Here is a 14,353-nt window from a genome sequence, read left to right on the forward strand (position 1 = left end):
AAGCAAACGGGGTTTTAGGTTTTATTCGGAGGGGGATCAATTATAAATCAAAAGAGGTGGTGTTAACATTGTATAGGAATTTAGTGAGGGCTACATCTAGAATATTGTGTACAGTTTTGGTCACCACAGTTCAGAAAGGACATAGGTGCCATAGAGAGGTTCAGTGCAGGGCTACTAGATTGATTCCAAGCCTAGCTCGACTCAGCTATGAGGAGCGGCTGAAGGAGACAGGGCTTTATTCACTAGAAAGGAGGCGGTTACAAGGAGATATGATAGAGATGCTTTAGGTAATGAAAGGTATCGATAAAATAAGTGCAGTTGAATTATTCAACAGAGTAGACTATGACCGGACCAGGGGCCATAGACTGAGAGTAACGAAAAGGAGAGTTAAGACATTAGCAAGGCAGGGAACTTTTACTCAGAGAGTAGTTAATGCATTGAATGGTCTCCCTGAAAAGGTAATGGCAGCAGAAAAAGTAGCTAACTTTAATTCAGAATTATATAGGTACCTGGAAGTTATGGAGATAGAGGGATATGGGGATGTTGATAGGACTATTAGGTAGTTTGAGCATTGATGGGTGATTGTGTGCATGTGTATGGAGTGCTGTTGGTGGGGGTCTTGTCAAGGGGGGTTGTGTGATTGATGTTGTGTGTTTTTAACCAAGCCCATGTCCCTCCCCTGAGGGGAAAAATATAAGAAAAAAAACCACAAAAACTACAAAAACAAACAAATAAACAAAAAAATTCTTTCATTCATGAAAAACATTTTTTTGCATTTTCTTCCTTGGATCTTGTGTAGACGGGTTAGTGTGGTGTTCGTGCAGGCATGATGGGCTGAATGGCCTCCACCTGTGTTGGATTTCCTTGAGAGGGAAAACAGCAACAGTGGGGTTGAGGGACCAAATCGAGGGAGACTTTGACAAATGAGGGATGTGCGGAGGAATGAGGCGGTCGGCAGTTATGCAAGGTGTGGATAAGAAGGATACATAAGCAAATTCTCAGGAAAGAAAGACTGGATAATTGGAAAGAGGTAGACTTGGGGGAAGGATGGGTTATCAGGGGTAGAAAAGATCATGGTTTTGGATGGGGGACATGGTTTTGGATCTGAGATGGTGATGAACAGCTGTCTTGAAGACATTGAGGAAAGAATTAGATTGAAGAGAATGTGGAAGTTGGTTCCACAGGAGGGAAAAAGAGTAACTCATGAGTGGAGGTGATCAGAGATTCTGGATTTTTTTGGAGTTTCCCCAGAAGGGGTTGCTGGTAGACTGCATGCGTCTTGCAGAAAACGTGGGAGGGACAAAGCACAGAACATTCAAAGGGTGCAAGCTTTGGGAGATATCATGACTCTTCGAGAATTTATATCCTTCTGGAGATGAGATGATCTTGTGGTATCGAGCAGTTTCTGGCTTCTTCTTGAGATAGAAACCACTGATAATATGAAATGGTTCTCAGAGTGAGGAACTTTCAAGAATGTTCATGAACTGTGTATATAAGAAACAGAAGAGAGCTGGGGGAGAGGAGCATAGACAAGGCAAGTCACCATTTGCTTTGCTATGAACACTGCCATGTCAGTGTGTTCATGTATCGCTTGATTTTTGCCTTTTAAATAAACTCATTTGGATGATACCCCATTGCTGTTTGTACATCAATCAATCAATCAAACACGATTGGGTTTTGCGACGATTTGTCATTTTTGGTGTGAGATCATGCTAAAATTGCAAAAATATTGGTTTGGAAAATAACTAATGTTCCATGATGGTTCACACCTCCTGGTTCAAATTGGGCCAAAAGGATCACTTAACAATCTTGGGGCTTCGCCCAATGAGACAGTGGTGTACTAGTCTCAGGCTTCTTACAATCAGTTACACACACAAAGGCAGCCTTGTGGGTGCTGGTTGCATCATTAGTTTTGGACACAGCAATGCCGCTGTTTACCAGTACACTGGTGCTCATGTCACCAACCTTGGAAGGATGACAGGCTGAGTCAACCCCACCTGGTGTTAATTCAGTGGCGGACAGGACTCAAACTCAGGACTCTAGGATCCCAAGCCAGTCACTCTAACCGCTAAGCCAATGCCAGGCTTCATCAGTTCTAAAAAAAAAAAAAAAGATTAAATAACTAGGTATTTTTCATTATTTTAAGAACTCGAACCTTTCAATTGAGCAATCACCTTTATTTTATTTTTTATACTTCTACGTGAGGCTTACTGATTGATATACATACATACAAACATACATACTATACATGTAACCATTATGCTTTGACAGATGTGGAGGTATTGTGAATGGATTGTGTGATTGAGTAAGGAACCCAATTATCTGATCTGTGATCTGATCTCCCATTAGAAACTCAGCACTTCTGAAGCAACATGATTATCCTCTGTAGCGGTTATTGACCAGTAAGGATTCTATTATACCAAAGCTGATCAACCCTCGACCCACAAGAGCAATTTTCTCAACTGTATCGTGGGATTTTTGGCATCCAGAAGAAATTGAAGTAATATGTGACAGTCGGTTTAAGGCCCCCCTCAAGGAACAGATACCCACGATAGAAGTGCACGAGAGAGCACTTTCATTCAATTTTATTTTTACAGATCCAATCACCCCTACCCCCCTGCCCCCACCCCCTGGAGCCAACTGTCTCTGTTCTTTTTCTATTTTGTTTCTTCCTTTTTCACCAATTTATATAACTCGCATTTGCAAACAAATGTTTTTTTGTTTTTTTTTACTCCAATGATTTATCTTTATGACATTGTTTTCTTTATTTGCTCAAATTCAGTTTTTAAATGTGACTGAATTTGGTGGTTTATCAAATTTCTTATTCCTTTTATTTAATAAAATGATCATTTTTTTCATGTTTAATTCCATGTCTGATAAATCTCCAAAAATTTCACAATTATTTGGCTTTTTAGCACATGCAACAAAACAATACGATTGTTAAAATTATTTTTGGAACTTCCAAGAAAAATGTCAGATTTGTGTTGATAAAGCTATGGCCATAATTTAGGAAAATGCTACGAGGGAGATTAAAAATGTCCTATGAACATGATATTTACAACTTCCATGACGCAAAAAGGTATACCGAGGAATACATATAAACAATAGATATATTTGTTTGAAAGTTTTCTAATAAGGAAATTCGAATAAATTGTGCAGACAACTAAAAGACGAACAATGTTTATTATTTGAGTACAATAACTGAGCAATATTGCACTCGCTCCCAATCTGTCCAGTCTTCGATTCAGTTTCCGCAGAAATTTGATTTGCTGCTGAAGGACAAGTTTGTGAAGCACACTATCAATTGCAGGACCATTAAGTTCCTTTCGAACCTTTCAGAATACCTTAGCCAAAGGGTCCGTGTTTCATTTGGGTCCGTTTGTTTGGCTGTCTGTCTGTCTGTTTGTTTGTTTGCCCGCACAGAACTTTCATGTTTTTCTCTGCAACCGTTTGTCAGATTGAGAGTAAATTAGCACCATAAGTGCGACTACTTCTGTAGAATGTTTAAATCATAATGATGACATCATGTAGCAGCCATGTTGGAAAAACGGGGAAAAAATGGACCTCTCTATCTCTGAAACCGCACCAAGGAAAAATTTAAACTTGGCACACGGCAAGTACTTCTCATTGGGAATAAGTGACTTTTTGATGACATCATAAGTGCCTTTGGTATGACGTCATAATTGCATATGTAGAACGGCACATCTGATCAGTATGAAAAAAAAAATTGAGGGTCATCTAGGGATAAAATGGTCCACAGAAATTTTTTGGATGATGTCATCAGTCACATGATTCGAAAGCCATATTGCTTTTTAAAATAAACTTCAAAAATCTTCTTTTCCGAAGTGGCTGAACAGATCGAGGCGAAACTTTACAAGTATGACCGCCTATATATGAGGAACAAAGAGTTCATAGATATGACATCATAGGTCACATGGTTTGGCATCCATGTTGGATTTACCCAAAAACCTATTAAAATTTCTTCTCCATAACGGCTAATCAGATCGAGGGGTAAGTTCATAATAATGCAACCCAAGCCATGGGTGCACAATTTTGTTAAGGAATAATTGATCGGTCACATGGTTTGGCAGCCATATTGGATTGAAGAAAAATATTAAATAATGTTTTCTCTGGAACAGCATAATCAATTGGCATGAAACTTCACCTTAAGATCTAGGCATAATGGTGAATACATGTTTTAAATTTCAACTTGATCTGACTCATGGTCTGGCAACTATAATTATTTAATTTTTTGATATGGGTTTTTTTTGTTTTCTTGTTTTAAATGAGACTCACTTGGCTGTGCCTGGATGGGTTTGAGGGTGGAGGAGTATCAGCTGAAATGTTTATCCTATCCAGGGTCCTCCTGATGACTTCATCTTTGCTTTTTGCTTGTTTGGGTTCTTTCTGATTACTCCAATGCAGGACTGTACCTATTTGGTTTTCCATTTGATTTGAATTGAATTTATTTTAATCCCATTCTAAATTCAATTGAATAATGAATAATAATAAAAAATGTCATTGGTCAGAGCCAGGTGCCCAATCAAAGAGGGGTTGCATCAAAGCGGGACATCTTGTTACCTGGTCACCACTGCCAGCAGTTATAAAGTGTCAGTTCTAATTATTTATCATTGATTACATAACACACCAGTACACAAATGCCACACAAAATACACCACACAAATGAAATCCTAGCGAGAGTCCTGGTGAGAGTCTGCAATCTCTAATTGTTCTTGTTCTTGTTTTTATTCTTTAATAAAAGTATATGTCTGAGAACAAATTTAGTGAAGTTTGCCAAGTTCAATTGCTGATGATTTAAGGGAATTCAAAAAGCTAGTTTATACTCCAGGAAATATTAACATCTGACATTATGAACATTGTACAAGGAATATTTTTTCATAGGTGAAATTGTACAGAAATTAAATCTATATTGGTTAAGTTGAACATAAAGTATATCTATATGGGTAAAGTTGTCTGTAAATGTTGGCTCCATTAGCAACAAAAGATTTGTAAAATGCTTGTCTTATAAAAATGATGTCATTCACAGAAATTGCAGGATCAATAGCATGGCTCTATGTGGTGGCAGTAAAAGACCCGCAAATGCATATGCCGATCATGCAATGATATTTCCCATGACAATCTTGCGTTGGCCCATCCCAGCCTCTATTGATACTATGGCTGTGACAATCCCACTGACATAGGGTAGGGAATATTAAAGACAAAATAACATGACTTTCAAGGGGTTCATGGATACCAGAGGAAGCCCCACTGAATCCGTCTCTGTTAAAGATTGCACGGTACCTTTTGCAAAGAGTACACCATTGAACCGGTACTCCGATTACAATTTTTTTTAAAAAAAGAGAAAAAGGTATTCAAACCTATACTAGAACCAGTCTTAGTCTATTTAAGCATATTTTCCTCATTAGGGTCCTGCTAAGCCTAAAATCCTTTAGGTTGTCCCATGACGCTGCATGAATGGTGAAATTATATTGAGAGATAAGATGCAAATCAATTCAGGTTTGTAATGCTTGTTTCATACCAGTGCAAGTTATAAAACATCATGTCGAGATCACTGGGAGAGTTCAATCACCCGTATTTATGTTTCATAACTTGAGATTTGTTGAGTCCACAAACGTATGCGCAATCGTTCTCTATCTCTTCTCCTCATAACAAGTCACATGTTAAAACGTATATTCAAACGTTGAATCGGATGAGAAGACTGGTAAATTTACGGGGTTCAAGTCCACAGGTTTATGACCACATTTGAGAGTTGACTATGTACCCAGTCAAATGAAATCTAATGGAATTGTTTTAATAACACACATCGTCAAAACTGCGTCCCCAGTACAAAATGATATACTGTATATGATGATTATGAAAGCTTCAACGTAAGGTACATGAGTTTATATATGCAAAATTGGCTTTTATAATTCATTACTCTAATAGTAAGGTTGCTTCAATAAGGTAAACTGAAAATTACTTCCAAATTTGCATACTTCAGATGGACTATTAAAATAAAGCTCGTATTCCTTATGATTAACTTTCTGTAGCACGATTATTTAATCCCAAAAATGATTTGACCTGCACCCCTTGTAAATAATGAAGTTAGCTTCAGGGAGTACGCCATCATCAAGAAGTTGCGTTAATCCTTTTTCATGTTGCAACTCATTTGTAGACGGGAAAGATCTTACGATTTTCATACACGGAGCATTCCGAAGTTCTATAAGCAAGATACTCACAACACAGATGTGTTAAAATAGAACAAAGCGTATATGGATATAAAGAATACATTTATATATTTTCTTACTGGTTAAACATACATATATATATATATATATATATTGAAAAATAATGAAAATTGTATTTTCCTGGGCTATTGTGAATATCTCATTCATATAATTTTTGTAAACGCCAATCGTTTGCTCATCATGATCGTTGATGAGGCTCTCCAGATCGATTTGGAGAAAGGTGCGTTTCAGTCGTATTTTAAGCATATCTGCATTTTAACTTCCATTGTGAACTCCTTTTATATCTCTGGATACCTCGTCCAGGCAAAGGCATTTCACAATTACCAATAATGACTCAGATAGTTAATTATCACCCCAGCAGTCTCTCAGAATGGAATTCAGACTTCTGACAGTACCATAGCCAAAACACCAAGAAGGGTTAAGGCTCCTTGTATGTATATATGTACATGTAACCTAATAATTTGGAATAAACGTAAACTACTAAAACAGTGCATAATCATTATGCTGACTATTACCCATAACCCAACCTCCCACCAAATGGCATACATTTAAAATTACCAGGAATTGTTTTCTAACTCTAAGATCGAGGCATCTATAATATATATCACGTATGCAAAATGGAGGATTAAAAAAAAAACCCACGGTGTTGTGTGCTACACATCTTCCTTTTCATCTTCCCCCATTATTCCACATCCTTCCAATTTTCCTTCTTCACCTTTTCCTCATTAACCGTTAATATACACTCTACCACCCCCTTTGCCTTTTCCCAATGTTTTGTTTTCTCAATTCCTGCTCCCATCTCTCCAGTGAAGACAATGCAAACTGCAGTTTGTCGAATGTACAAGTAATACAGGGGAAATGTTATTTTCAAACTTATTTTAATGTCGCAAACAATTATACATTTTTTTAACATCAAGATGTTTAACTTAAAAAAAAATGGAATTCATTTGAAAGTCGATGTTGAATATTGAGGTTTTTTGATTGAATATCAAATTTTACAATGTAAACTCAGGCAATCAGGTTTTGTTCGAGAAACTACACTTCCTCAGACATACTACCTGTCTTTGACTTGTGATGTAGAATGTGCTACGTACATTTGCGTCACGTAGTCACTGTTCATGTCTCATCGCATATTGGTTTCTTGTAAAGGTAAAACACCCTAACAGCGAAATTTTTATGTTTTGGATGCCTTGACAATGTGTTTTGTGCAGACAATGCTGTGAATGTTTCATTGTAACTTAACGCATAATTTAGTTTGAAATTTTTTCTCTTCAAACTTGTTTTACAAGAATTATTATATAACATGTTTGGATTTAACAATTAAAAATGGCAAACTGGTATAGGAATAAACAACCAAATGCAATAGCACAGTGTTATATTCAAATTGTCCAAATGCCAAAATGTGAAAATATTGGATTTTTTGAAAAGTATTTAACATTTACATTCCATTAAGAATGGAAAACCCAAGCATCCCTGTGATAAAAATAATAATAATTAATGGACAGCCACTATTAAAAAAAACGTTATGTTGTACGAAGCCTTTATAGTGTACACGAAGGCTGATCATTAATTCCGTATCATGATTTCAAAGTATTCAAAGATTTCAAAGTGACAGTATTAATGACATTCACATTCTTGTATAAATGTTTTTTTTTTATAAATGCATGGATGAAATCTTTTTCAGCTTCTTTTATAATTCCAGAACTTATAATTGAACAATCACCCTTTTTATTTTCGGTGTTTATCATGCTTTATAAGCTTCACACATATTTACAACACACATTATACAGATAAGAGGGGATATTGTTGTCAAATGCATATTGGACTGGGATTCAATTGTTAATTCAACCCACTCGTTGCAACATTACGTGACATAGCTACGCCATTCATGCAGTCACCCTGCATATTATGGCAGGAATTTCTAATTTGTTCAGGGTGCTGGTGATAACTTGCTTCCTCTTAGCTAAAGACGCTGTGGGATATTTAACGACGAGCAGCTAATGCTAGCAGAGGGGACACCTGGCTTAATGTCCATCTGATGGACGACAGTTAAAGACTGCTTACTTCCTGTATTATTCACGAGATTTTTCATGGATTCTTTTAATTCCACCAGAATTTTATTTTGTTTCCATGAATATATAATATATTTATCAAAACATCTGTCCCGAAAATGAGAACGTTTTTAACTATCACAATTTATTTTATGACGAGACAAAATCATCTTTGAATCTACAATACCGAGTCCTTTTCTTTTCCATTTACAGCATTCACTTTAGCCCAATAAATGTTTTGTACTGCAGTAATTAGTTAATGATTGCTTGCTGTATTTTATAGATAATGCACTTATTTGTAAATGATTGCTTACTGTATTTTATAGGTAATGCAGTTATTTGTTAATGATTGCTCATTGATTGCTTACTGTATTGTATTAGATAATGCTGTTATGTGTTAATGATAGTTTATTGTATTTTATACATCATGCAGTTATTTGTAAATTAACTATAAAATGCTCACAACGAGAGTAGTATCTCGTATTTTATAGATAATGCAGTTATTCGTGAATTATTACTTGTTCTATTTTATAGATAATGCAGATATTTTGTAATGACTGCTTGATTGCAGTTATGTGTTAATCATTGTTTATTGTATTTTATACATCATGCAGATATTTGTAAGTTATTGTTTACTGTATTTTATATCATTGGGTTTATATTCTCAGAAATTGTTTCATTTTATCTTTTTCTATTAAAGATCGAGACTCAAGCAAATGCGAGGGAACAAAAGGTAAAAGGCTCGAAAAAGAGAAATGATCAATTACTTTGATTTAAAACCTTCCACATTTTTCCAATCAGTTCATTCAATATATTTTAAGTCAATGTTTTAATTGTGTTCCAAAATATTTGGTCTAATGGAAAATATATTCTTGCTCCTGAAAGGCTAAAAAACAAAACTATGAAAAGTAAATTACATTTGAATGCATTTCATGTGTTTTGTGGCATTTTAAAGAGGATGCCAATTTTAGAGAGAGGGAATGCAGGATGATTTAAAAAAAAAAATGTATATATATATATATATATATATATATATATATTTGTGGATCAATGAACTACAACGTTTCCAAATTGTCTGAAATTGTTTGATATTATTTATAAAGTGGGAATTAAAAAAAAACAGAATATGCACAGAGAAAGGTCAATGCACCACTCAGCTCCATGTCATGCATTTCACGTTAATGTTTGATAATATTTAATTGTGAGAATATGTTGCTCCATATTGTATTCTTGGAGGAGAAAACAAAACAAAGCACAATGTGTTCCAAATAACAGACAATTATATGAGGGCCATTCAAAATGTTATATGAACGAGATGATTGTAATAGTCAAAGAAATACTTTTTATAAAAATATAAATGATTATTCAGAGAAAATGCTAAATATATATATGTTTATATATATATATATATATATATATATGATAAATATATATATATGATATATATATATATATATGATATATATCTTATATATATCATATATATATATATAATATATATAATATATGATATATATATATATAAATATGATATATATATATATATATATATATATATATATATATATAAATATGATATATATATATATAAATATGATATATATATATATAAATATGATATATATATATATATAAATATGATATATATATATATATATATATATATATATATATATATATATATATATATATATATATATATATATATATATATATATATATATATATATATATATATATATATATATATATATATATATATATATATATATATATATATATATATATATATATAAATATGATTATATATATATATATATATATATATATATGTATAATATATAATATATGATATATATATATATATATATATATATATATATATATATATATATATATATATATATATATATATATATTTGAAAAGTTTCCGTGTCTGGGGTCTTGGACATGAATGAGTGTCTCGTTCGTATTGCCTTTTTAACGTCGCTCATACTCGGGCTGCATGGAGTCCAGAAGAGCAACTACTTAGTGTGCTTTATGTAATATGGCAAATAATATTAGCAGTTTTGTTCATACATTTAAATACAACAGTTGTATTTGTTGCTTCCTCTGTCATTCTAAACACAAATTTATCTCAAATCTTGAGTTGAATCGCAGCCAAAATGCCAATGTGTATAGTTACAATACAGGGAGTGATGCTGATTTACACTTGATTTCCTGATGTTTTAATGTCTCATTTCGTAAGACCAATATATTTTGATGTCATATGATATAAAATACAACTTAACAAAAACTGCATTATTCCAAAAAAAGTACAGATTTGAAGGTTGATTACAAGACATTGGTCTAACGAAGTAGAAAAAAGATGATTGTTTTGTTGGAAGGTTGAAACCATTTCAGAAAAAAAATGTATAGTAAAAGAAAGAATTTTTATAATACGACCATTTATGTCAGGCTACTAATTTATTGATCATCCCTCTCTTACTAGGCAGTCTCTCAACTTGTTAAAGTGATGTAAGTGAAAAAAAAAAAAAAAAAAAAAAAAATATATATATATATATATATATATATATATATATATATATATATATATATATATACATATACACACACACACAAGTGCTAATGTAACAAATGTAATGACGGCTTCTAAACATACTAAACAATGGATTGACTCTTTCATGGCACAAAACTTGACATCACATGGTGGACTGTGAAATTGTCCAGCCTAATGAGGGCGATAGAGAGTCAGAGTTCAGGGAGGGTGGTGGATGGTGGAAAGAAGTGTTTGATTAGTTGGTAGGGGCAAGAGGAGGGTGGGGTGGTGAAGAAGATGGACTGGCCTGCATAAAATTAAACATCAGCAATGTCATGAATATAATCGATGCATTCCTGCAAAGTCTTCACTTTGGTGCCATAAAAGGGGATAATACAGATCATTTTGTGGCCACCTTTTGTGGGGGCAAAAGTTCCACAATTAAGGTGATATTTAAGAGGTAGATTTAGATGGCATTGTGTAATGTTCATATCTGCAAACGATAACATTATAGATATGCACATTATGCCGCCGAGTAATTCAAGTGGATCAATATAATGTGGTATGTATGTCTATAAATAAATTTATTTATATATGTACATATATAGATATATTATGCAATGGAATCCCAGATATAAGCCAAAAGGAATCATCACTTAATGTAGTAATGACAAAACCAATGTATTTTATAATACCACATTTTTTGTTTCAGTCTATACTATGAATCACTCAAGAGGATCACTCTGTTTGTCAATACGTAATTTTGGTTAGAAAGGATGCAAGTAATATTGCTGAGATTATACTTTGGGTCAACTCGTTATCTGTTATAATCGATCAGCATAACCTTCAAGATACAAATGTGTGTGTGTGTGTGTGTGTGTGTGTATGTATATATATATATATATATATATATATATATATATATATATATATATATATATATATATATATATATATATATATATATATATATATATATATATATATATATATATTACATATGTACACACACAGACACTAACATATACATCAATAATTAGAAAAGAAATATTCAAATGCTCTTATAATTTACAGATTCTTTTCAACCATTTTCAGTTTTCATTATAACGATTCTCTCTCACTGTTTATCATATATATATATATATATATATATATATATATATATATATATATATATATATATATATATATATATATATACATACATACATACATACATACACACATAAATAAATATATATATATATATATATATATATATATATATATATATATATATATATATATATATATATATATATATATATATATATATATATATATATATATACAAACACACATAACACACAGATTGCAAATGCCTCTTCTAGCAGCCTTTTGCTCTAAATATGCATGGAACAATCTGCATACATGCACTCCATGATGCAGGTTGAAGAATCTTCACATTAGATCTTTACTTATTAGTTCAATTACATTAGACAAATTAATTCTAAAGAAGCATTGAGGTCAAACATTTTGTCATTGACAAGCACTTTGATTGTATGTTTCACAGGTATTCAATTTTGGGAATATTCCAGGAAGATAATCAGCTTGAGCTATTACACTTGAGCCATATCCTCACGGTTGTAAAGATAACACTTACAAAGCACAGGGAATAAAACCAATTGCAAATGGCGTCTGGCACATATTGTTCCCTCAATAAGGGCTCTGTTGTCCATGAAAGACAATCGCTTTGAAATCTTTGAATGTCTTCCTTATTAATTATTATTATAAATATTATTTGAGCTTGAGGATTCTGAGATTTAATGCAGTGCATTGACAGAAATTATTTTTAAAGCACTGATAATTAATGGTTCTTGATGCACTTATAACAAGCTCATAAAGCCTTCATTTTCTGAAAAGTAAATTAATTAATTTGTCAAAGACTGCACATTGACTCCACATTATATACAATAGTTCCCAGCTTCCATTTAATTAGTATGTGTTGTACAGTCTACAAGGTTTTATGGTTGGTACCTCCACGTGTGTGTGTGTGTGTGTGTGTATATATATATATATATATATATATATATATATATATATATATATATATATATATATATATATATATATATATATATATATATATATATATATATATATATATATATATATAATACTGGAGAACAGTGAGTATTTCACCTCGAATTGTTGAGGGAATCTCAGAGTGTGCCAAATACACACAAACTAACAAGCGAAATGAAGAATAATGGTTGAATTAAAAAGTTTAAGTTTTTTTTTTAAAATAAGAATTAACTACGGATCGAAAAAAATTTTTGTTCATGACTGATGTGACTTTTATCATCAGATCGTGGACTTGCTGATCACTTCTATCTACTGGCATAGCCAGCCTTACTTTACATTTGTATATAATGTGATAAAACTATCAATTGTAATATGTAGCTTTTGATAATGAAAGCATAATTTGAAAGGTAGATTCAACGCGCTCTCATCATTTGGTATTTTTTGAATTGGTTACATCCACCAAACATTTTGCCTTATTTCACAAACACTTTTCATCAAGTATGTACTGCATTTAGTTCTGTAAAGTAAGTAAAGTATGTACAAAACTACAATGGATGATATCAGAATTGTAAGAGCTATATAATGTACAGAGCAACATGCAAGACAATGCATATCGGATACGATATTACCTGATCACTTTAATTTCATGTCACGATATTTAAAGGCCCACCGAAACATCTTTTATATACTTCATCCGTGTGGTGATGCAGGCCACTTACCATGGGGAGCATGGTCCAGGATGGGTCGGTTCGGATGCTGGTCCTTCTATCAAAGGCTCCACAGCTGCATCCCGTGGCCCTGGTCAAGCATCGCAAAGGCGGGTCCCTGCAATGCAGTCAGCTAGGTCCTAGCATGGCCGGGGCAAGGGTGACACGGAGGTCACTCTGTCTGCCAGTGCTATTAATTACAACGGCCTCAATAGGCCGCTGGCCCTCATTAGCATCGCCCCGCGCGGCGGCCAGCTTGGAAAGGCCATGAGGAGAAACTCCGAGTTTTTGTCCATTTGGTCTTGGCTCAACCCCAAACCACATCGTGAAATGTTCAATAAAGTGAAGGGCTCTGGATGCCGAGGAGGAAAGTGTTTGTATGTAAAAGAGGTTATGTAGGTACTTTCAGTGGATGCAACACAGGGGTGCATGCAAGCATGCTAATTTACTTCCATAAGTAATGTGGGATTATCTATCTGCACCATAGATATGGATTCAGTGTTCTCTCCAAACACAGATTACATATGGAGGCCCATCAATAAGCCCATGGCCTAATGAAAACTACGTATATAAACACCAAACAAAGACGACTATTCAGCTTAAATGTTAAATTGCTGTAAAAAGGACTACCTCATAGAAAAATAGCATTTGTGTGTCAGTTATTGCTTTTAGTCAAGCCACAAAGTTGTAGGTCATCCCACATATAAGATGGTGTTGTAGCACAGAGATTTTTTTTACCATGCT

At 33.4% G+C, this 14,353-nt stretch overlaps 3 protein-coding genes across 11 annotated transcripts in view; 1 reads left to right on the forward strand and 2 right to left on the reverse strand.

Moving 5' to 3' along the window:
• Positions 1 to 13,746, reverse strand: part of LOC147027537 (uncharacterized) — a 91,266-nt gene extending 77,520 nt beyond the window's left edge. For 2 of the 6 annotated variants that reach the window (XM_085877010.1, XM_085877015.1), the window contains exon 1: positions 13,622 to 13,741. The gene's annotated coding sequence lies outside the window, so the exon portion shown is untranslated. Of the gene's footprint in view, positions 1 to 13,621 lie in introns of all 6 variants that reach the window. The other 4 variants (XM_085877009.1, XM_085877014.1, XM_085877011.1 and 1 more) reach the window with 3 other exon arrangements.
• Positions 1 to 14,353, forward strand: part of LOC147027536 (homeobox protein Hox-A4-like) — a 253,909-nt gene that overhangs the window by 128,633 nt on the left and 110,923 nt on the right. For 2 of the 4 annotated variants that reach the window (XR_015057088.1, XR_015057086.1), the window contains exons 3-4: positions 9,000 to 9,032; positions 13,613 to 13,719. The exons of the other annotated variants lie outside the window; for them this stretch is intronic. The gene's annotated coding sequence lies outside the window, so the exon portion shown is untranslated. The remainder of the gene's footprint in view (positions 1 to 8,999; positions 9,033 to 13,612; positions 13,720 to 14,353) is intronic. 4 annotated transcript variants of the gene reach the window in all.
• The window catches only part of LOC147027538 (uncharacterized), a 184,303-nt gene that overhangs the window by 38,080 nt on the left and 131,870 nt on the right, over positions 1 to 14,353 (reverse strand). The gene's annotated exons all lie outside the window — the stretch shown is intronic.

Source organism: Eptatretus burgeri, chromosome 4 (genome assembly GCF_056783735.1).
Source record: "Eptatretus burgeri isolate ZD-2024b chromosome 4, Ebu_testis_v1, whole genome shotgun sequence".
NCBI lineage: Eukaryota > Metazoa > Chordata > Myxini > Myxiniformes > Myxinidae > Eptatretus > Eptatretus burgeri.